The following is a 23345-nucleotide window of genomic DNA, read 5'->3' as shown; positions in this document are numbered from 1 at the left end:
TTTATGTGTTCATACACATCATATTCCTGCTCACTCTTTCCAAGTTTCATGAAAAACAAAGTTGGGAATCTCACAAATGTTTCACCTTGTTAGAGCCGTGCAATTATAGCCCAGAGCCCTGAGGGAAAGCTAATCTCAAAGTGAAGGGAAATCTTCTATCATATCAAGTGAAATTACTGTGAGCTTTTCTCAGCCTATGCCGATAAGATACCGATCAGCCAAATAGATTGGCTTTTCCATTATCTGCCGGGAGATCTTGGAAGGCACTGGGTAGATAATTTGCTAATGTTTCCTGTGACCTCCCCAGATTTAAATTATGTCTTTGGGTACAAGTCAACTCAATCCCTCTGTTTATCAGAGGAGGAGGCACTCAAAGAGTCATTAAGATTCACTGCAACAAAACTGTCGTTTCATATATTTTTCTGCTGCATTTACAGTCCCAGAAATAAAAAGGTTCCTATTTTGGCTGGTTTCACAGAACTTACACAGAAAAGAAAGAATTAAAAAGGAYAAAGGCAAATTGGAAAGTATAGAAGACAGGAAGAGAGGAAAACGTCTAATATTTAATCACTTTTAGAGTAGAAAATCATCTTTATCTGCCTCAGATGTTCTATTCCTATATTCTGAAGTCAGGGTCAATTAGTCTTGGTCTAATTAACAAAATGTAATGAGTTGCTTTGATGTGAGACCTTACTGAATTGAACATGYTAACATAATTTAAATAAGAGTTACTTTTGTCTTTTCTCATTAAAGTGGTTGCTTAATTCTGTGCCTGTTTTTTTTTCTATCTATGCATACAGTATATAAACACTCAGCAGCACTCTATAAACAAGAAAAGAGGTTAGCTGCTTAAACGCTTTGCTCATAGAGCATTCAAATTCATTAAAATATTCAAGCATGTACACATAAAAAGCCTGGGTTGATTTGTTTTGTCATGTTCAATTGCTGCTCTCCCCCTCCTCCGTGTTAGAACGATGTGAGGGGGAAACCGTAAAGCATTAGATTAAGATATTCTCCACTAGGCAGCCAGCAAAAGTCACACTTTATGAACAATTTGAATCAGAGCAGTGGTCTGTTTTTATAGGAGCAGTGTGACCTGCCATGTTTCATACAGAACAAATGAGATRGTAGCTTATTATAAATTAGATGAAGAGGTTTTTTTCCTTGCTTTTATCCTGACTATTTGTAGTAATTATTATAACAGGAGGATTGAAACCTTTAACATTTAAATCCTTCAGTTGGGGTCTATACAAAGTGSAACTGCAATGCTGTGGTCTGAATTRCTCCTTATTGTAACTCCACAAGCCCCTCTTTCACCCCTTTTCTGWGGTGTGTCTCAGATCAACTCGTTTTGAGGCTGTCTCTCCAAATGAGGCWCTTCAAACCCTGRCCTCACTCAAGCTTCCAGACRGGTCCATTCTAGTTTGATAGAGGGGTTTATGACTATATAGCTGTGCAGACATTATTTACAAATTAATTAACAAAGACTTGTCCATCCAGTCTTACACYTTGGAGCTAGAGTCTGATTCAGAGCCAGAGGAGAATGAAGATGACAAAAATGCAATTGGTAAGTCCAGACCTTATTTGGCAGTTATTTTGCAAAAACTGTGATGTCATAAAAAATTACAGAAAACTGAACAGGTTTAAAAAATATTAGCCTGGTAAAAACCAGACCCTGRCCTTCACTTTGCTTCGTACAAGGGTCTGGACTTGCTGCATAGAGAAGCGATTCTTGCAGGAGGCGTGGCCTCTGCTGAAGCATGTGTGTGTTGTCGCTGTGACGGAGGCTAAAGCTGAAAACATACMTCCTGCGAACTGCCGATGTCGGCACGGGTTGTCGCAGTTTAATGATGAAAATTACGTCACCGGGCTTCACAGCATCGTGTCGACAGCCACTTTTGGCACAACCCCCCGGCAGAACTTTTGACCCCCTTCCCGTGTCGACGGTAATGTGTGATTGGTCTGAAATTCGTGGGCGTCTTTGTTTGTGCAGAAAAAAGAACGACTCGCTCCCAGACTAGAAAACAGAGTTTATATAGTCAAACTGTGAAAAATTATGGCTTGTTTATTTGTGCTTAATATGCGCTGCTGCACTCGGTAAAAGAAAAAAAAGAGGGGAAAAAAAAGAGGGGAAAAAAAGCTCCGACTCGCTTCCAGGAAGTAGAGTTTTATAAAGATAGTCATACCGTGAAAAACTCATGAATGGAGATAAAACAGACGTTGTGCATGGAGGAATCTGACTGATGAAAACTGTGGAGCTAAACCAGAACAGATGTGGACAAATACGTCGGGTGAGTGACTATTTTTTTTCTGCAATGTTTGTTGGCTGTTACGGGTGAAATTCCATGCAGTGACGTATGGTTCAGTGGGAGGGGGGGTTTCCCAAGCTGGGCGCGGGGTGTCTCAGTGACTATGAAAAGTCTGTGCGAAAACGACTGCCTATCAACCACGTGACCGCGCGTCGACCCGTCGGCGTTGGAGCGAGTATGTTTCAGGCTTTAGCTAAGAAGCTAACTGGAAATTGCGTGTTTTGTAAACAACCCTACTGAGAGGAGAAAAGTACCGAGCCGAACGAGATGACTGTAAATGAGAGCTGCTGCTTTGTCAGACAAATTTAATTTAATTTGGAAGCCTTATCATCATTGACTGGCTTCATTCACTTCCTCCACTGCCGTATGCTAAAATAACTAGCAGACACTGCGCAGAAAATCAATGTCGTTCAAAACTCCGCCTTCTTTTTGTTGATTGGCCCAGGTAAAATAAACTACAAGCAGACACTGCTCAGAAAACTGACGTTCTGTTCTCTGATTGGCCCGGCTAAAAATCTGCCAGCAAAATCCTTATCTATGGGAGAAGTCCCAGACGGGGCAGTGAAGGGGAACTAGAATTGAGCGGAACTGTGTAGGAAGGCAAGGGCCAGGCTAAAATAATATGAATAAAACATAAAGAATATAAATATATCTAAGCAGCACCGGGAGAAACTAAATTCAAGTTTTCTGCACTCCTAGAGACTCCATGTATGCAACAAAATACATTTAACGACGAAAAAGTGTTTTTGCATGACACGTCTCCTTTAAACAGGAAGCAGCAAACTGTGTGCAAATAATAAAGCATTGTGCTGTTTCCAAAACTGCCCTGGTGACAACTCATCGACACCTCAGATTCATCCGACTTGAACACACAGCGAGGAAAGAGGACACTAACAAAGAAAAATGAGGGCAGCTGCCATTTCATCCTGCAATCATATATTTTAAAACCTTGCTCAAATTTTCATTTAGCCCAGCGCCACCCCCTCCTTCTGGAGTTATTAAATCAGCTGGAAGCAGTGCGGCTCTGTCACACGCAGTATTAGAACGTCTCCCCCCCTCCTATTACCAGGTGCAGCCCTGTGATTTAAAGCTTTGATTCTGTTCAAATGACAACAAAGGTGAGCCCAGAGCTGACGCTCCTAATTCATCATTCCCTGCTTGATAAGAGCGGGATTAATGCTTTTAATGCGACGGTCGCAGGCAATCATCCATTTTAAAGCCGGCTCCCTGGAGGCTACAGCTAAAAAGGGAAAACACCTGAAACACAGGGTATGAAGAGGAAGCATTAGAGGGATCTACTGAGTTCTGTGAGGCCTCTTCATRGATCCTGTTTGAACCAGAACCATGGCCCATGGCCTTGGCCTGCATCCCAGGAGCAGATGGTTGCAAAACCTGAGGTCAAGTTTGACCTAAATGCTCAAATCCAAAATACAAGAAGCAGCACAATTGCCCTGAACAAAACCCATCGTGCCAGTTTTTGTGGCTGCAGGACCACCTCGGGGGCGGGGCTTAAAGTTGGAGCCTTTTGACCATGTAAGATCCGTGAGCAAATGTACAAAATATCCCCATATTTGGGACACGTTTATCTCTTTAAATAAATCATCATGTATTCATTCCATGCTTAATTTAATATCTGTCAACTCCTTCACTGTATWGCGCTTCAAAGCTCCTAACCCGGGAGTTGGACAGAAAATGATCCATTATCCACATGTTGTCTGGGCCAAGTCTGCTCTGTCCCAGCCGTTGATGTCTGCAGCTCTGATCTCTGCTTTAACATCCTCTGAATAGTCTCCAAACTCCGCCACTCAGGATCAGAAGGCAACAGTTGATCTTGACAGAAACAGACTGGTGAAAACCTGTGTTCGTCTTTCATCTTCAATCCCCTTTTCCACTCCACGTGAGCTGCGATGTTATAGAGGCACAACTTTAGGTGTACAAACAGAATTTATTATTACGCACACAAAGTAGGCACCTTTGGAAAGCAACTGTCTTTGTAAAGAAAAAAAATATCCTCATATCAGAATAGTTTAAATTCAATTCACACTATAAAGAAATGTGGCCCCAAATTGAAACGAATGTGAAAATTACACAAGCAGAGAAAACACAGATTATCTGCTGCCTTCCATCTTGAATCAAATATGTTTTCCATTATGTTCTTGCCTTTTCTGCAACGTTCAGCGTTTAGTGATGCATATGCAGATCTTAAATCACAATATTCAAATAAGCAAACATTATGAAATACATTTAAATGAAAGAAAATCCATAATGCAAATTTGGTTTCAACCAATTTCCGTTTCTGTTTTACAACTCTGTGTTGCCAAAAAAAATGCTAATCTAACTGAACTCCTGTTTTTTTTTTTTTTGTATTGTATATTACAGTATTATATTATACAGTACTGTCTTGTTTTGTATCATAATGTCACATATTGGCTGTGTCTCATTTCAGGGGCTGCAGCCCATGTAGGGTGTATTTGTAGGCTGGATACATCACTACACCCTACTGAAGGCTGTCCCAATTCGTCGACTCCTTCTCATGCAGCCGACAGTGAACAAAACCTCAAAAATGTAGGTTGCATCTGAGCAGCTTGCACAGTCTTTGATATCTCAGAATCATTGCAGCGTCAGCAAACTGTACAGGAAAACAAAGATGACTGAGTTTTGTTTTGTAATTTTTTTAAACAGCGGAGTTTGGAAATTCATCGCAGACCGAATACTTTGTTTTTAAATTGAGCAAACAAGCTGCTGAAAATTATGCTGCAATGAGATGTTAAATAAAATGCAGTTACAAGTGCCGATATTAGAGCTAAACCCAAATTATTGTTTTTTTATTTATTTATGTCTAACGATTTGTAACAATACATTGAATTTTGTGAAGTTATGTTTCCCATGACAAGACTTGTGAATACATTGTTTTTGGTGTGAATACATGTTTCAGCTGAAGGCATGGGATATAAGACATAACACCATAGTAATGGGGCAGTGTGTGGTCATTCAAACATACGTCATCCAAAGACTAGACCGTTTCATTTCAAGCCCTTTATGTAGTCTACCCAGACTGTGAAGGGTGTGGTCTTCATGGGTTGCAACCCCTGAATTGAGACACATCATTATCATTGTGTTGTTTTTCTTTTGTCGGCTCCCTTCGTCAAGGGTCACTCCATCAAAACTCTCTTAAAAGATTTTGCAATTGTCTTACATCTTATGCTCCTCCCAYTTTATTCATTTATTTATTTACCCATGTTTTACCAGGCAAATCCCATTGAGAGATCTCTTTTCCGAGGGCGGCCTGAGCCTGAAGGCAACCTGTTGTACACGTTTTTGATACAACCAGAGCTCAAACCTGCAACCTCTGGATCACACGACAGCGGCACTGACCACCGAGCTCCCACAGACCCTGTTATATTGCATCGTATTAAAAAGAAAAAAATTGTATAGGTCTTCTGGACGGGTTCTTCTCTAATGAAACGTTTCGTCTCTCCTCCAAGAGACTTCTTCAGTCTGAGAGTTTCAGGCAAAATTCAGGCTTTTAAGCCCTGCCTCCATGTGACTGATACTCACACCACATGGCTATCGTTGACACCTAATTAACACCTATTGTTAACAGGGGGTGGAGTGATACTGGCAATAGCAGCACTGTAGGAGGGGGCAACTGAAAACGGAGGCCTCCACCTCTGTTTAATGATGGACGGTCTTTCTTCACAAAAATGGCTTAAACCACCAAAGATACACGTTACTGATCACGCCGACACGTCTCAGGATGCAAGCAGTGGCATTTAGAGTTTGCCAGATTATCTTATAGAACGAATCAGCCGAAGAGGATGAGTCACCGACTTTGCACTGGTATTTTCTGTGTGTGTGTGTGTGTGTGTAACTGGTCTGTGAAGTAGTGACCTTTGATAACAGTTTTTGTTTACTAATGTCCATTCAACACAGTCYATGAACACAGACCATTTGCTCAAAATGTCGGACAGGTCAACTATCCTTCTGTCACGGCCTGTCTGCTGAACACCACCTAACATCTGAACACAGTAGCATGATGATGTGCGTGTGTATTAAGTATTACATATAAAAACAACCTACATAGTGACTGCTTTAATCAGGGCTCGGGGCCAAAGAAGTGAACTGCGGGCCCGAGCTCTATGAGCTGTGATGTTTCATTACTATCCCCCTTTAGCTACATCCACAACCCAGTAGGCTGCTTTAATTACTCTCCATCAGTGGGAGAGTCAAAGCCACTTCAGAGACGCACACTAATCTCTCCTCCCTTCTTTTCCTCTGCAGGGCACTCATTGTCTCTTAAATATCATTTCCCTGAGCTCTATGCACACCACTGGATTAAAATGGGGAAGTTTCGCTAAAGGGGTGAGGAGGTGGGAATGGAGGGTTGGCATTAAGGTATTTGAGTTCGCCTGAGGACCGGGCTGTCTCTGGTAACAGCCTTTTAGTTGCATGTGCTCTGCAGCCCACAGAGGAGATGTTGACTTTCATTACCACTCATCAGTTAGCCCCAAAGACACAGATTACGGCCCTTTGTGCAACAGCTATTATCATTAAGCTGTGCACAATTTAAAAGGGAGTGTTCATACAGGAGACTTTTAGATTTGAGTTGTAACATTTACCTTACTTTACTCAGTGGGATTATTTCACATTATATTTTTGTGCTATGTACAGAAAAACTGTACGCTTTGAACTTGTTTCAACAGATAATGAAGCTTTATTTACTTAACTGAGGGTGGAAAACAACGCTAGGTTGAAAAATATGACTTTTTCTCCATAGAAAAGACCAAGAGAACAAACCCATTTCACTTTTTGCATCTACGCTTCAAAAACTGAGTCACTTGTTCTCTGTTGTTTAGATTTTTCTTTATGGTTTGAACTGGTGCTTGTAGTTTCTTTTACTCATAAACAATCACATACCGGTACATAAAATTGCTGCCTGTTTTGGACATTGCACGCACATAAAAAGCTGGACAAACATAAAAAAAACTCAAAAAAGAAAACAGCAAGACAAGCAAGGTTTTTTTTTAAAGAAAAGGGTTTCTGTGACACTAAGTTGTCATCAATGATTGGGCAGACTAATAATTTGATGCAGTTGCTTCATATTTGAGAGTGAAAATTTGAACATCGACATTTATTTGTGGACAGTGAAGCTTTCTTGTAGTAGGGGTGGGTGATACTAGAAATTTCYGTATCAATCTGATACAAAATAAATACAGGGCTTGTATTGCAGATTCTGATACTTTTCATGTTTATTGAATAATTTTGTCATTTTGCCTTTAGTTTGTAGATTTTGKTAAAAACACAGGACAAACTAAAAGCAAAATCACAAAAACATGAAAAGTATCGGACWAGTGCAAAATAACAAATAAGAAGAAACAATGTAACAATAATATAACAATTTCTTCAACACAAAAACAACAACAAAACCTCCATAGCACATGGGCACAACGTACAGGACTAATGAGTAGCTCCAAACAATTTGGAGACTTCACACTACTGACTTTATTTTTCACTTAATTTGTGAAAAATAACATCAGTAGTGCAAAGAAAGTGAAAACAAAAGAATCGATCTCATTACTGTAGTATTGCTGTGATACGGTACTCGTCTTGGAATCAATAGTATCGATACTTAGATCAAAACACTCACCCCTATCTTGTAGACTTTTGTTTTGGATGACAGCGGAGAAAAAGTGTTAAGTTAAAGGCTTAGCATTGAACAACCACACATTCATCATCACCTTTCATGCCAGAGATTTAGACTGAGAGCACGGCTGTAGATGTACATTTAGTGACAACTTTCTGAAAGTTTGATTAAAATCCATTCATTATTTATGAGATGTTTTGCTAAGAGTACAGACAAACACACACAGGCAAAAAAAAAACATTATTGCTCTGCCTTCGCCTTCGGCAACAGGCAATAATAATTATAAATGCTCACTGCTGTTTTAAGGTCGCTCAATCATGGTTTGCTGCKACATTTAAACAGGACAAAGCTATTGTGCCGTTATTAGTGGCATCTGTGCTTTCCTGAAGTCAAAATGTCTGCTGTGAAAATGCTTTAGTTCATAAAACCCAGAACCGAAATCACAGCTGACATTTAGAACCATTTTGACAAAAATCAATTTGCTGCAAAGTAAATGTTATCAGAGTGTAAATAAATAATTGTCTTGTTAAAAGGGAAAAATGTGACTGCTGCATAGTAACAGCCACATAAAGCAGCTCCGTTAATAAAGACGTGAATTGAGTGCAGCTGCTAAAACACACATTCACTCGTGCCACTGTAAGAAAAAAAGAAGGATAAAAAAAAAACGTTCTCTGTCAAATGACTTTCAGGGAGTGTCTGCGAACAGAAAACGGAGATGTGAGCGTTCACTAAACCAGTTCATGGAGGACAGCTCATATTGTCTTCTTTTATTGCCCCGTGATAAAGCGGCATTAGAATTCCCTCTTCCTGCTCCTGTACGCATGCCAAGGCTCTTTGTTAGCCTGAACGCCGAGCCCATTCATCTCTGAGCACACAACAGAACACAGTAATAACACAGTCAGGAGTTTTGACTGATGTCAGTGCGGCGCAGGGCTGCTTCAGTATGCAGGAATCAGAGCTGGTACACAGAACACCCCKCCGCTTCCGTCGTCTCCCCGTCGTTGGTCTGCTGACCTCTCTGTGGCCTCACTCCAACTCGGACGCTGCTGGTTCTCTTTTGCAGACTCACAAGACCCAACAACAACAGCTGGGCTTYYTTAATGTTAAAGCCAGGTTAACCTCCTGGCCCCACTTGGCCCCTGCCTTCTGTGGCGAAGAGAAAACTTGGGTTGATGTTTCTCGGAGCCATTTTTCCTGACTAATGACGTGGAATAATATTGCTATTACAGGCCGTGTGAAGCATCAGCGACTTCATTTCTATTTGATTGTCTCAAACAAACAAACAAAAAATTACAGCTGCCCCAGTTCCCCCTCACGTCCTCCGCACCGCTGTGGATTGGATTCGGCTGTGTTTTTGTGCACGACTGCGGCCGTACGGCAGCAAGGTAGCAGATGTTGTGAGCATCAAACAACACAGAAATGGTTAGGGGCTGTCATTACATGGGAACTAGGTCACCATTCAAGCCCACTCACTTGCATTGACTGTTTCGAGTGATTATTGATTTTCTGACTACAGCAATGACTTCATTAATATCACCATTAGTCTGCCATCTGACACAAATGGGTAGCTTGGCTGCTGGGCCAGACAATAATTCAAGTTGATACGAATCAGAGATTGCATGAATTAAACATTTAGTACTTTTCGCAGCAAATGTGCCTTACACACATTATAAAAAAATGCGTGGGGGTGTGGAACTCATTCACTCAACCATGTTTCAAACTAAATTATGATTAAAAAAACAACAACAGTGTCAATATTTCCTGAGCCATGAATCGAAAACGTGCACACACATAACCAGACGTCGGCAGTAGATTCTCCTTTCATCGTTCAATTTAAACTTAATCTGCGAAAGACGAGAGAAAAATCAACAGATCGCTTTTCAGCAGGTTTTCTGAAACAAAAACAACAATGACAGAAGGATTATTTTCCCTTTAATCCGGGGGCACCGGCTTAGCTAAAACAAAAGAAAGACCATGGGAACGCACGGTGGAACGAGAAGGCTCGCTCTATCCACCAAAGCCGACTCCCCTAGCAAACCACTAAATAATACGTGTGTGTGTGTGTGTGTGTGCGCGCGTGTGCAGAAAGAAAAGAAAAATGGAGGAGAGAAAGGAAAACAGGATTTGAGATCTATATTAAAACTGCAAATAGCTTTTAAAGATTAGTGATGGGCAGAAGGAGATGACAGCAATGGGATGTATGAAAAGTGGATTTCCCTTCCCCACTGTGACTATTTTGATAGCAGGAGGGTTGACAAGCATCGACTTGATTGTGAGAAGGCAATGTGTGCTGAAAAGCCTTGACAAGTTTCTTTGAGGCATGTACAGATCTTTTGGTGACTGAAAGGAACACAAATCAGGATTATGTATTACACAGCTGGCATTAGGAGCTCTGAAGTGTCTGGCAGGATGGAGTTGTTCAAGGATGCGCCTTCTTTTCTCTCTGTGCTCCGTAATTACCCCGATTTTTAGCTTTCAGAAAACCTTTTCTCATAAAGTCATGCAACAATGGCTTTACATCTGCAAAACCTCCATGTTTCACCGACCTCTGAATGTGTCAAAGATTCTTCTTTGTTATTTTTATTTCTTTCTTCTTTTTTTTTGTAGACATTGATTTTTTTGTGCAGTATGCTTATCTTCTATAGTTGTGTTTGCATGGCAGTGTCCACTTACTTGAACCAATCATCGTGGTCATCGCAGGGTGTGTGAATGCTCTGTTGTCTGAGATGTGTCTCACGCTGCAGCATTTGTCAGGATTAGACAGGAGTAATCCCTAACCAAACTCCAGAGGATATAATTTGGAGATATGCGCTGGAACTGAAACTGTGTCGGCTTACTCCCACAAACCCCATCTTCCACCCAGACTGAGCCATCTAACTCCTTTTTGCAAACCTGCAGAGACATCCAGTATTTTGAAGGGTTAGAAAATGTAAAATACAGACAAGAAAAAAAGAAAAAAAAAATCTGAAAACAGCGGAGCTGCCAAATGTCCTTCAACTCACTTTCTCGTTCCACCCTGGGTAAAAAAAAAACTCCTTCAGGCAGGTGAGGTGCTCATGATGTCAGCCCCCATCACAGATATCCGTTCTAATATCCCTCAGCACTTGGCTGTCACATCACCACCCACCATTAAGTCATCGCTTCTGTCCAACACAGGGGCAGATCTGTGTGCTCAGGCCCACTCCCAGCACTGCTGCCTTTATCATACCCCAACCTCTCTGTGACAGACAGGACTGATCTCCCCTGCAGCAACCCTCCACCCTGCCAGTAAAAGGACAGCAGTGGAAAAAGCCCCCAAGGGGCCCCCACTGAGGATGGACTCATGAATCAAACATGCACCCAAAGCTTCCTTCTTATCACCGAGGTCAGCCCAGGCATTAATACGCCATGGCTCCAGGGAGCTACCTACTGTGACCTCTCCCAGTCTCCCTGAACAGAAGGGCACAGCCTTCAGGAGCCAGACCAGTAAAAGAGGGCCTCCCTCCAACACAGTCACTTCACATTAAGTCTACATACTGAGAAAAAAGGGGGCAACTGAAAGAGAGAGAAAGATGGTGGAAGAACAAAAAGAGGTGCAGAAATGAAGCATGAGAGATTCAATAGGCAGAGGAGAGAGAAGCAATATTCCTCCGTGCAATCCTGGGGAGGGAGTAACACGTGGGTAAAAATCGACTGTGTATACAGACCCTTTCAAACACCACCAATCTTCATTGGCCAGACGGGGTGTGATATATGTGACTGTCTGCCAGCGTAAATTAGGCGGTCCAGCCCGCTGTGTGGTAAAGCATGACGGGGCCGGACAGTGCACTAACTCAGGAGGCCCGGTGCCACGCACACCAGCTTCTCCCTGATTTGCCGTGCCATAAATCACCAGCTGGGGGAAATGAATCGCTGTCCGTCCGAGCTGGATGCACCAGCTGGCACCGCCATCACCTGACCAGCAGGAGCCCATGCRGACACTGGTGTGGCTGAAATCAAGAAAAATGAGGCATGGAGGCAGACGGAGCTGTACCCCTGCGCTCTCTCATTAGTCTCCTCTGGGCTTCCTCCACACAGAGCTCGTCTGAAGTGAAAGGGCACACAAAATATATTTCAGAGTGTCACCTGAGGGGAGGGGGGAGAAAGAAATGATCACCCCTGGTCTCCCCACAAATCAGTGCAAGACTGAACTGGCAGACAGTATTAGTGTTTCAGAAGGAGGAGCTCAAGAGACAGCAGGTAGGCCTGCAAGCTTGGGGGAACATTAAAGGCAATGGGCTGGTGGTGGGGTGGGGGGGACAGTGTTGTGTTCACTCTTATTTAATGGAGTTATTTTACCAAAAGTAATGACTCAACCCTATTGGGGATTCCACTCTGCAATCAGATGTAGTTAACGGGAAAACATGTTGATGAATAGATTTTCACTTTTCAATATTGCTGAGTTGCTGGTAGAGGGCCCACTTATATGCTGACCGCTGCGATTATGAGAAGCTGMGTGGGCGTCAGAACTGAGGCACTCATCAGGAAAATGGGTTGAAATTGCTTCAATACAGTCACACAGAGTTGGAGAGATCTAAAATAATATACACTTGATCCTGTACTATGGACAAAAGGTTGCTGTTTACCTTTGATGCTCTGAATCGTGGATTCAAAACACTTTTATTTGGCACAGATCTGCTTCCTGTCAGAACAATGCCACCAACTGCAGTTAAAGTTAGGTGTGGCTGTACTGTGAAAATAAGAATCAAATTAAATTTTTGACACTTTTCACGCCCGAGTTTAAAACTAAAATCACCTTAAGTTGAGATATTATGGGAGTTTTAGCTGTTTTGGTCAAACCTTGAAAAACACGTAATTAGAAATTTTGTGCCATATAGCAAAGGGTCAGTTTCAGAGTATGTGTTGTGAATTTGTCTATTGAAATTTTAGCTCGGTAGTTGTAAAACCTAAAGTTAAATCAGCTGCCATTGTGCATCTAGTGATTATGCTCAAGGCCAGACCGTGGCATAGGCAGTATAGGCAAATGCTAAGGGTGTCGTCCATCTATGGGACACCACAAATGAGGGAGGAAAAAATAATTTTATAACTTTTTATCAGAGTATAGTTGATTTAGTCTGTAGAATAATCACTGGTTACTCAGGTTTCTTAGCCTGCTTTGAATGAGGTCACAAGGTGCAGATGAAATAAGGGGATTAAAGTATCTTATGACGCAGTCAAGACGAACTACTGGTGCTCAGTGTGTAAATACAAAACAAAATAAGAATAACAGAAGTTTCAGTTATGATGTCATTTAAAGTTCAGTCTGGTTTTCAGTGTTCTACCTTCATGCACAGCAAAAATGCCAGTGTTAATTTCAACACCAACAAAGTGTCTATAGGTGTCCACACTTGCTGGTGTTAAAATAACATTTGTGAAAGTGTTAAATTTTAACACCCATTTGTTAACACCAACCAGTGTTTAATYTTCAATTTTGGGTGTCACATTAACATTTCAACAGTGTTAAAAGCAACACCACTGTATTATTATTAACAAAGGAAATTACGATGTTAGAAAGGTTAACAGACACCACAAAGTGTCAACACCATAAAATTTAAGAGTGTAAATTTAACACTCAGAGTTAAAATCACACTCTTTGTAGTGTTGCATTAACACTACTCAGTAGTTAGCATTAAAGCGTAATGAAGTCGACCTTAACACACCAGGAAGTACCTCTCACTCATGGTGTCGATTTTTGGCCAAAAACAAACTTAAACTTGATCAAACTGAACACGAAAACTAACCAGAACAACTKATTTTTACTCTCATGAACTTCTTTAATAGTCATAAWTATGCAAAAACATAATTTCTATAAGATTACCCAGCATCCCTTGCTGAGAAAATACTGGACTGTCTGACATGAGGTGGAAGAGGGCGGGGCTTTTCAGAATACTTCTTTCAACACTGTATGGCGTTTTATAACAACACTGTTAAGTGTTATAGAAGACTTAACAGTGGGCGTAACTTATTTAACACTGTTCAGTGTTGATACAACACTGAGGAAATCAACACTGTGAATTAACACCAACACTGGGTGTCAGTTTACTCATAAAGTGTTAAAATAATACTAGGGCATGCTAAATCAACACCCTAAAGTTTAACACCGAAATTTTAACACTCCTATTTTTGCTGTGTAAAATACTGGTTTGATGTTTATTAATTTCAATAATTTATGAAAATGCTCTTCATATGGATGTAAAATGCAGTGTTTTGTGTAGATTTTATTTTTTTTACATAGATTTCTGGGGGAGTAGACTCCTGGACCCCCTGGAACTGCTTCACTCCACAGCTACTTGTTAACATGTGCAGGTGCTGTTGTTAACCATTTTAATTGGACAACCTGGTTTCTAAAGAAAAAAAAAATAATATCAAAGACAAAACTATTCAATTGTGTATGTGAATGTATGTAAAGCGGCAGTAAGGTTTGAAAAACTGCACATGGAGGGCCATGAAATCTTGCTCAGGGCACCAAATTGACTAGAGCCAGCTCTGAATATGCTCTGAAAGTTTAAATAAAATCCATCCAATGATCCATAAGAACTGAACAGTAGGAAGGCTGAGAAAATGTGCTGTGGATGGACTAGAGGTCAAGTCTTAACTGGCATGAAGCCCTAGGCCCAAACCTCTCTGTGGCTGTGACCCCCACACCTCCACAGATGTCCAGGTGTGCACTCGTATACTCACAGCCAGCTCATCAGGCGGACGGTCCATCAGTAATTGACCATGGTATCGGTCTGACATCTGTTTTAGCAGGAAATCATCAATGTGTCACAATAATGTCTACATCTTTAGGAAAAGATCAGGGTCACCATCATAGGTCTATCCTTGAAACCTCGAATCACCTTCTGGGCAATAAAGATGCTTCAAGTCATAGTATGAATAACATGAAATAGCACAGTGAAATATTCCAATCAAAACATTGTTATTATCCGTGCTGATGAGGATCAGTGGCAACAAAAACAACTGGCCTCCGTTTCCTGTCCTCCTCTCTGCAGCTGTTCCTGTCATCACCTTCCACCCCCAGCCGTACCCTCACCACACCGCCTCCATTTCAGCTCTAATCACGTAGCCATGCAAATGCTGCGTGCCGAGAGCTTCACGCCGTTCCCCTCTCCGGAACATCATTTCCCAGCTGCCTGGGCCCTCGAGCTGACCACCCCAGGGGTGGGGGGGAGAGGAAGTCATTACTGCTATCACAGTCAGACATAGACCCTACATTGCCAGACAGCCCCTCCAACTCATAAAGTCCTTGACGACTTCAGTAAAACATCCAATTTCAGTCAGAGCCCATTTATAACGACAAATAGAAATCAATCAGTCTAACCACTGCACATTCCTCCAGAATCTTTCTGCTTATTTGACTGCCCAGAAGSCTCTCCCTCCCCAACACACACAAAAAAAGAATATTTTCCTCTACAATAGGTATCCTATCCACATCTCCGGGATATTCATAATTCATCATCTTCGATTCCTGACATCTGCCACTGATTGTGCCGACGGGTTGGCTGGAATTAGGCACTCCTGGGAGCGGCGTTAATGTGCTGGTGGGCCCAAGCACATGCACCACGGCCAGGGAGGGGCRGTGGGTAGGATGGAGGATTGAGGCTGAAGCGGCAGGAGCCTTTCACACTCCTAATGTGTAATTAGGAGCCATTTTGGAGTGCTGCCTTCCTGCACTGAAATTAGCTGCCTTTTATTAATCATCCAGACCAGTTCAGTGGCACGATGGGTCTCCCTATAATCTAACACGAAATGTTGCTCTTAATTACAATGCGGGAGAGACGGAGAGGAAAGGCACTGCACCTCCTGCAATAAGGCTCATTGGTTCCTTATCTGAAATGCAGACAAGTCCACATGTTAAACCTTAAAAATCCCCCCAAAAATCTGTATTTTTTTCTATAATTTCTCCAACCCAAACATATAAAACGTGTTTTGAAGGCTTCATATACACAGAGCAAAACTRTCAAAGCTACTCAGTCCATGAAATGATTTGCATTTGCCCGATGCCAGCTCCACTTGAATGAAAGATCAGGCATAATATGTGATTACAAGCACGGGTCCTCCTTTGGAGAGCTAAGTGCTGTGACCCTGACCACGTTCATCAGACTGCAGATGAGGACTACGTACTTCAATCTCAGTGGTAGCGACTTCTTTTTTCTTTTCATTACTCCTTTAATGGAAGAGACCACAAGCTCATCAAAAGCAACCCAGGGAGGAAAAAACGATCACRGGATTTCTGATGCAATTACAACAACGAGAACAACAAGCTTAGGAAGGAACGTCTGCAAGTGTTGAGTCAATGTATTTAACATTTTATCACCTGTTTTATAAAAAGGTTCATTTAAAAGTTGTTAACTGGGTTTAAAAAAACAACTCTCTGCTTTACACTGTTTTCTGACCTACAGAAATTATTTCTTCACAAAGGTCACAATCAAAAAGGGTTGTTTGCTTCACAATTCCCTAAAATTGCCTCCCCAATAATAATATTCCTCTGTATTTGAATGCAATCATGCAAAATGGCCTCTTTTCTGACTGCAGTGTTTCAAAAAGCTTAATGCATATTTATGAATTTTGTTGTAGTGCCAACCATCCCTATAATCTTCTAGGAAAATGCATCGAGTAAAACACGAGCAAATCCTTACAACGCTAACTAGAGTGAAGTTTTGTTGTTTTTTTTTAAACCACTGAGGGTCCTAACTGCTGATTAACAAACGGGACCAGATGATTGACCTCCTTCCTCTCCTTTTGGCGCTGCAGCAGGGCAATCACGCACTGCGGGGCTGAGAACACTTTGGCATTTGTAACGGCAAATATATGAGAGGGTAGTCGACCACTTCAGCCTTGTTGAAAGAATCAAATACACAATTGTGAAAAATAAATAAATAAATAAATAAATCTCATGCATTCAATGAGTGAAGGTGAATTATCTCTGCTCAGCTTGAAACTACGTGTCCAGTGGAACAGCAGCAGTCACACAGGCACGGAGCTGCAGTTCTGAGAAATGAAGAGTGTCAGCAATATTTATGGATATGAAAGAGCTGAAGGCCAAACTGTGACTGAATTATACAATACCATCTACCGAGACGGCCAGGGTGTCAGCGTGGAGCTATGCAAAATAAGAGATGCTTTTTTGAATTAGTAAGGTCACAAAGAAGTTACTGATTCTTACAATCCAGGCAGAAAACAACATTAAAATGATAATTCAGATCATCTTAAACTGGGGTTATGTGAAAACACATGAACTAGTATGTTACCTGTTGAATGACCTCAGAGAGGAGAAATAGATTCTTTCTGACCAAACTGATGAGCTACAGCTAGACCAAGCAGGGCCAGGGAATAAACAGTTTACTACCATTAAAACTGCAATTTCTGTCATTAAAATAACTCCAACTTTTACAAATGAAAAGTAATTAATGACAACACATCTTATCAATCTCTAAATTACAATCTGTTTCACATTATACAATTATTAAACGGTGTTWCTGGCTAAAAATGTGCCACAAATCTAAACCTTAACCTGTATTTTTTATCACAGCACCTTCATTGTGTTATCAAACAAACATTCACACTATGGATTTTTAGCCGTTTTTCTTTTGTACGTTTTTCAGAACTTAACTCGTTCCTCATTTTTTGTGCTATTTTATCATTTCATTTATAACAAAACGTTCGGCTCATTTATGCCATGGGTGCTGTGACTTTTGGTATTTTAGCATCTTATACTTTTTCAGTTGATTAGCTGTTTAGCCACTTTTTTCTRACTGAAARTGGATGGAGCCTGTAATGAAATGATACTTTGATCAATTCTTAGGTCAGGTGATAAGATATTGAACTGACCCAATGACATCAACTTTACTGTGTTTTACTCTGTTCTTTTGGTTTTCACCAGACTGGGATGTTTCATGACCAGGACCAGATCTACTAGGTGTAATCACTCTTGTTTTTGTAATTTATCATGGTTATTTTTCTTTCTTTTGGCCTGGGAGTGACATCATGATCTGATCTGTATGTTGAAACAGTATATAAAAGTTAGCCATTAGAAGTGCCTGCTAGCATAGATCTTAACAGACAGCCTGATGGCTCTCTGTTAACGTCTGTGTTCTTGTTGATTGCATTAAACTACCTCAGCTGACCGTTCTACAAAGTGCCTTTYTTCTCTGAACCACYTATTTCTGTCCTTGTTAAATAGATATTTCCAGAGTCATCTTCGACATCCTTCCTTTAGCTTTTTTTTTTGTGATAAGTTCAGTTTTTTCTGCTATTTCAGATATCTTTCTTTTATTCTTCTAATTCTAACTTTTTGTGCTTCTTTCTACTTTTTATGCTAATTTAATGTTTTTTTCCCTTTTAAGCTACTTTTTAGCGGATTTCAGCTAATTTCAGCTTTTTTCTACTGACTTCACCTTTTGTGATCATTTCAGCTTCTCACAGCTTAATTCGGTAAACATAGGCTCTTTCTGCTCCTTTGTTCAAATTCAGGCTTTTTCAAGCTATTTTTCATCTATTTTCAGCTCCTTAAACTATTTGATCACAAAATGCAACTTTTCTGTACTTCATATTTCTGCTAATGTGAGATTTTTTTATTGTCCTTTTCCCATTTGTCTGCTAAATTCAACTTGTTTATGCTACTTTTGCTATATTTGTGCTCTGTTCAGCTTTTTCACACATTTTTATTGTTGCCTACTGACTTTTCATTAGTTTTCTTTTATCTTCTTTCAGCAAATGTCAGTTGTTCAAATTGAACTCACATTTTCAGCTGCCTCAGCAAACATTTTTCAGCAAAAAAGCATTCATACGGCATTTTCTCAGGAAACACAAATTCTCTAGTTATAAATAACCTTTTAAATTTATCAGAAACTTTCAATGTTCAGTCACATTTTGAACATGTTCAGCTTCGCAGATCTGATCACTTTTGGAATCCTCCTTTAGACAAAACAGCTAAATGTTAAAGATCGACTCATATCGCCCATCTGTCCTCAACATCTTTCTTTTCTCAGAGAAATAGCAGCAGCACTGTAGCAGTTGGAGTGTTATAATTAGCATTCGGAGTGAAAGCAGGATTATGTGACCACTGGCAGAGTTTGGAAGTTCTGGCCCAGTGGACACACAGGAGTGAACTCCACATGGGACTCCCCAGGGAGCGAGGCGTGCTGGGTTTGAGAGGGGTTATTGGACTGTGCCGTCTCACTGACTGCGAACCACTGGGGACCAGAGCCGAGGTGCCTGATGGTGCACTGGAGCCTGAGCGTGACACCTGGGCTGCCTGTCATGGCCACAAACACTGACAACGTGACACTTGACAGGATGGGAGTTGAAGCTGCAAACAGCAGAAGTCGGGACCCGGCTGACAGTAAGGATGAAAGGCTTTGCAGATCAACTCAATGATTTCCCCGACGCTCTTAAATCCAGGCCAGCTTCGCCCCTGCTCCCTTTCCTCTGCTCTGCTCAGCGTTCATGGCCCGTTAAATAAATCAGGGTGCTGAGGAGGCTGAACCCATCAATTAGTGATTTGATGAGACCGTGTGTGTATTAATCAACAGTGTGAGGCACACAACGGGCCAAGAAGAGACAGGAGGTAAGGCTGCAGTGCCAGGGAGCCTTAAAAAGAGCTCTGTCAAACAGGCTCTTAAGACAAATTTCCCAGTCTCCATCACTAAACTAAACTGATGTCCAATTATGTTCTCCACATCGACAAGCTAACGGAGCAGCTGCGATCAGGGGAAAAAAAGCTCACATTGTCAGAATTGTCCAGGCGCGAGAGGCAGAGAAACCCAAGACCTTGAAGGAGATGTCACAAGGAGGCCAGAGTCAGCTGCCTGAGTAAGCGATGGTCCGCACGCTTGCCTGAAAGCATGACATTGCCGAAGGGGGAAAAACACCATTTTATCATTCAGTGCGATTCGCACCCTCTCCCCCTGTCAAACATGCCATATGTCCCCGTCACAGGTCGTCTTGCTGGCTTATCGAGTGTGACAGGGCTATTCACACACTGCTCCCAATCAGACACCATCTCCTGCAGAAAAAAAGATCTCCACTGTAGCACAGTGACGGGCTGTCAGGCAGAGGGCACCAACCTCCACAGGGCCTCGGCTATGAGTCTGCCCATCTGAGGGGGGACAGGGGGCCAAAGGCCAGGAGGTTAGACAGGGAGACACGTCACAGGCGTCCACACGAGCAGAAACACTCATGCACACTCCCACTACTCTGTGCTTATTTAGTCTGCAACGAGACACTTTAAATGACAAACTGTTCAACAAAGGTATTAATATAGCCACTGTAATGAAAGGTGATATTAGCTAAATATCTCATGAACTATTTTATGGATTTTAATTAAACTCTCAGGATGTACAACTATTACAGTTTTACAGATATTGAGCTAAAATCTGGTGTGCTGAGTCAGTTGTAACAGTTTTAAACGTTGACGTGCAGTCTCGACAGTGAATGCCTTTAAAGAATGTGAGTTTTATAAATCATGGCATTAAAGGCTCTACATGCGACAGCTCAGAGCATGAACAGTGGTTGAAGCTGAGAGCACCACATCATTGTTTATCAAACCCTCTTTGAATATTTTGTCGAGTACATGTGACTTCACTAGATGGTGTGGATCACTGCGAATGTGAGAGAGGTCATTTGCCTGGCAGAAAGCAAAGGAAGTATGTAAACCTCACCTGGACTTCACACAGGGATCCGGTCGCCAGACAATTTTCCTACCCAGCAGACCATACAAGCCCCTTATGTGTTCTGCCAACCTGTGGCTCCGAGTCAGGAGAGACAGAGGTCATTGAAATCCACACGTGCCCCACACAAATCCCTGCCGCCTTTTGAACATTTGCTCCTGCGGACGCACTTGCGAAGTTGACAAATGCGCGCTTCGATGGCAACGAATCTCCGTCYTTCAGAAGTGCTTGGCTCCAAACACAATAACACTGCAGATACTGAATATGTGCACTAAGTGAGCAATCAGCTGCAAAGTGGGCAGAAAATTACACTTGTCCTCCCTGTGATGATGTGCATAAAGAAATAAATCAGAGAGCAGAGAAGGAGCTGAAGGGCAAGAGGGAAAAGTGGTATCACCTGATCGGTCTTATGTTAAAAAGCAGCATGATTTGGCGACTCGACTCCTCGGAAAAACAGCTACAACCATCCCGGTCCAATTTTATAGGAGAGATTTCTGTGAAATGATTGCTAATCTATGCAAAAAAGCAATCAGTGACTCATTCATAATGCATGAGCAACGAGATACCAATTTTGCCACGCTTTCGGATTATTAGATGTTATCACCAAATGCAGCAAATGAAATATGAACACTCCTACCTGTTTTATTGCAATTATATGACTGCAGTGGCCCCGGTATACTGTACACCAGGGGGAGGAAATATGAAAAAGAAACACCCAGAGAGACAGACCATCAGATTGAACATCCATTACTATCTGACTGCAGATAGCTCGAGATGGGAATATTTGTTTCTAACAGCTTTATGTATCCATTTGTGCCGTGATTTATCAACCTAAAAGCTGCAGTTTTAAGTACATCTGGCTGACGTTTTAATGGTCCATCAATCACACCGTGTCACGTGATAACATTTTCAGATCACCCTCCTTCTGAGCTGCTGAAGAAAAATAATAATAAAATAACAACAAATCCAATAAACTGGCTGCAATCCAGGAGAAATGATGAGAACCTATTTTAGAATTCAAAGCAAGTTCAAAGTATGAACGTTAGATAAGCTGCTTCTCAAATTAATGCAAATCAAATTTCATTCAGGATGTTTTTGTTTTATATTATAGACCCACATATTACTGAATATATTTCTGTGTCACCACACTTTAGTTAAAAGCCTCACAGAAAAATAAATCCTGTTTGGACTATTGGATTCATTTTAGCATGTGACTTTGTGTCAGTTATTATTGGGACATTCACCATTTTATACACAACAACATGAGAAATGTATGTTTTTTGCTAAAATACAGAGTGAATGCTGTCTGAAGTTTGTAGAAAAAGCTGAAGTTGTTAATTGGAAAAAGCAGAACAAAACTAAAATGAGCAATTACAGAGCTAAAAGATAAAATATGCAAAACCATAGCTGAAACGAACCATAGCTAATTGTTAAAAAACAGAACAGAACCATAGCTAAAAGCTCAAGTCAATTAAACCCAACTAAAGTAAACCACACATACATATTGAAAAAGAAAATTCTAGCTAAAACGGTCCATAAGTTAAGCAAGAACATACCTAAATGCCAAAAATGGAAGAACAGTAGCTAACAAAATATCTATAGTTAAAAACTAAAAATCAGCTAAATGGTAGCTAAAAAGGTAAAATACACTAAATTGTACATACAAGCTAAAAAATACGTTAGCTAAAAACTAAATAAGGAAAACCGTCCATAAGATAAGCAAGAATATATCAATATGCTAAAATTAGATAAATGGTAGCTATTTTTTTTACTATAGCTAAAAGCTAAAAATCAGCAAAATGACAGCTAAAAAGGTAAAATAAGCCTAAATCATAGATACAACCAAACAGTTAAAGTAAACAAAACTTTGCCTAAAAGATGTTTGTGTATGTATGGATGTGTGTATGCGTGTGTGTACGTAATCATGCATGGATGGATGTTTGAAAATCAAATCTAAGGAACCTTATATTTAATCATAAATCCAGCAGCTGTCATGTGAGACTGGGACTGGCAGGATGTAACAGACTTTTTTCCCTTCACCTTCTGTTTAGACATGAAAAAATCCAAATGTCTGACTTTTTAAACATGAGTGTTAACGTGTCTGAATAGCACCTGGAAGCCTTGTGAAAAGCACTGACAGATCTCATACTTTTACAATCGGGGCAACTCTGACACAAGGGATTTGCTCTTAAAACGCAGCACAGGGAGGATGAAGGCTGGTATAAAAATCAATGAGGCCTTTCAAAGGCAACATGAAAAACCAGCGCCTCAGCCTGCAATTAAAAAAAAGAGCACTCCTGGTGCTTAGGGGAGGCGGAGTATGTTCCACGTGCCCTCAACTTCACAGGATCAATTACTGGATCAATACTCAGACATGACACAATTCCATAATAGAAACTGGGACGTTGGACTGCTGCYTGTCATGTGTTTCAGATATTTACAGTTGTTCAGCACAAGCAGGGCTGAGCACCGTGGAGCTGTTTTATATAAAAGACAGGAAAACCCTTCTAGACCAAACAGATTCTCCAGGTGGAAACCTTATTTCAAATGTTTTGGCTATGTTAAGAAGCGTTAAAACAGAAGTCAGGGGGGATGTTTATGTCTAAATCTATATTTAACATATATTATACAAGCTGTATAGAGCAATGCAGTTTGATTATTAAAATGTCTTACTTTCAACAACCTTTTGGGACATTTAGCAAC

At 41.0% G+C, this 23345-nt stretch overlaps 1 protein-coding gene across 2 annotated transcripts in view; it reads left to right on the top strand.

Moving 5' to 3' along the window:
- The first annotated feature begins 2193 nt into the window (after window positions 1-2193).
- The window catches only part of mmab (metabolism of cobalamin associated B), a 38688-nt gene continuing 17536 nt past the window's right edge, over window positions 2194-23345 (top strand). The window contains exon 1 of one of the 2 annotated variants that reach the window (XM_014030667.1): window positions 2194-2291. The gene's annotated coding sequence lies outside the window, so the exon portion shown is untranslated. The remainder of the gene's footprint in view (window positions 2292-23345) is intronic. The other variant, XM_014030666.1, reaches the window with a different exon arrangement.

This window comes from Austrofundulus limnaeus, unplaced genomic scaffold (assembly GCF_001266775.1).
Source record: "Austrofundulus limnaeus strain Quisiro unplaced genomic scaffold, Austrofundulus_limnaeus-1.0 Scaffold1100, whole genome shotgun sequence".
In the NCBI taxonomy this organism is placed as follows: domain Eukaryota; kingdom Metazoa; phylum Chordata; class Actinopteri; order Cyprinodontiformes; family Rivulidae; genus Austrofundulus; species Austrofundulus limnaeus.
Note: the sequence above shows the minus strand (reverse complement) of the source record. Positions and strands in the feature narration are given on the sequence as shown.